Raw genomic sequence first — 1,207 nt, 5'->3', positions numbered from 1 at the left:
GAACAATTAGAAGAAGACTAAGGGAACAACAGGCTCAAATTCACCTTGCTATGGCTCAAGAAGGTGAAGGGGTTGAGGAAATGAGAGCTCAACCCATGCTTAATGTGACTGAGAGAGTTGTTAATGAAGCAGCCAATGTTAATAATGTCCCTAACACGATTGCTGTGGTCGATGATAGAGAAAGAGCCATAAGGGAGTACGCTGCCCCAATGTTTAATGAGCTGAATCCTGGTATTGTTAGGCCCAAAATTCAAGCTGCTCAGTTTGAGTTGAAGCTCTTCATGTTCCAAATGTTGCAAACAGTGGGTCAATTTAGTGGGCTACCTACTGAGAATCCTCATCTTCATCTTCGTTCATTTTTGGAGGTGAGCGATTCATTCAAGTTGCAAGGCGTTACTAAAGAGGCCCTAAGGTTTAAATTTTTTCCTTTCTCTTTGATGGATTGAACTAGAGCTTGGCTAAACACCCTTCCTCCCAACTCGGTATCTACATGGAATGAATTGGCTGAAAAATTCTTGATGAAGTACTTTCCTCCTACCAAAAATGTCAGGTTTTGCTATGAAATCATGTCTTTTCAGCAGCTGGAAGATGAATCCTTTTGTAAAGCTTGGGAGAGATTCAAAGAGTTATTGAGGAAGTGCCCGCACCATAGGATTCTGCATTGTATACAAATGAAAAGATTCTATAATGGGTTCAATTCTTCCACTCGCATGGTGTTGGATGCTTCAGCTAATGGGGCTATTATCTCTAAGTCCTACAATGAAGCCTATAAGATTTTGGAAAGGATTGTAAGCAACAATTACCAATGGTCCAATGCTAGAGCCTCAACAAGTCGAAAAGTGGCTGGTGTACTTGAAGTGGATGCATTGACAGCTTTGACCGCTCAAGTTTCATCCATGACTAACCTTCTCAAGAACATGAGTTTGGGGGGAATGGTACAACCAACTGCTATGGGAAAGTTGCTGACGTGTCTTGTGTTTATTGTGGAGTTGGGCACACATTTGAGAGTTGTCCTTCGAATCCCGCTTTAGTTTGTTATGTGAGGAATCAAAATGCCAACCGTAATAATTCATATTCAAACTCTTATAATCCGGGGTGGAGGTAGCATCCAAACTTCTCATGGGGGGGGTCAAGGAGCTAGTTTAAGCGGAGCACCAATGTAAAACAAGCCTACATATCCATCGGGGTTTTCTCAACAACAACCAAG

The 1,207-nt window shown here is 42.0% G+C and overlaps 1 non-coding gene across 1 annotated transcript; it reads right to left on the bottom strand.

Annotated features, from left to right (window-relative positions):
- Positions 1-548: 548 nt before the first annotated feature.
- On the bottom strand, positions 549-655 carry LOC133828137 (small nucleolar RNA R71). The gene has a single exon (XR_009890775.1). It is a non-coding gene; the product is annotated as a small nucleolar RNA R71 (small nucleolar RNA).
- Positions 656-1,207: the final 552 nt, after the last annotated feature.

The sequence above is a fragment of the Humulus lupulus genome, chromosome 3 (assembly GCF_963169125.1).
Source record: "Humulus lupulus chromosome 3, drHumLupu1.1, whole genome shotgun sequence".
Classification (NCBI taxonomy): Eukaryota; Viridiplantae; Streptophyta; class Magnoliopsida; order Rosales; family Cannabaceae; genus Humulus; species Humulus lupulus.
This window is presented reverse-complemented; position numbering and strand designations above follow the sequence as displayed.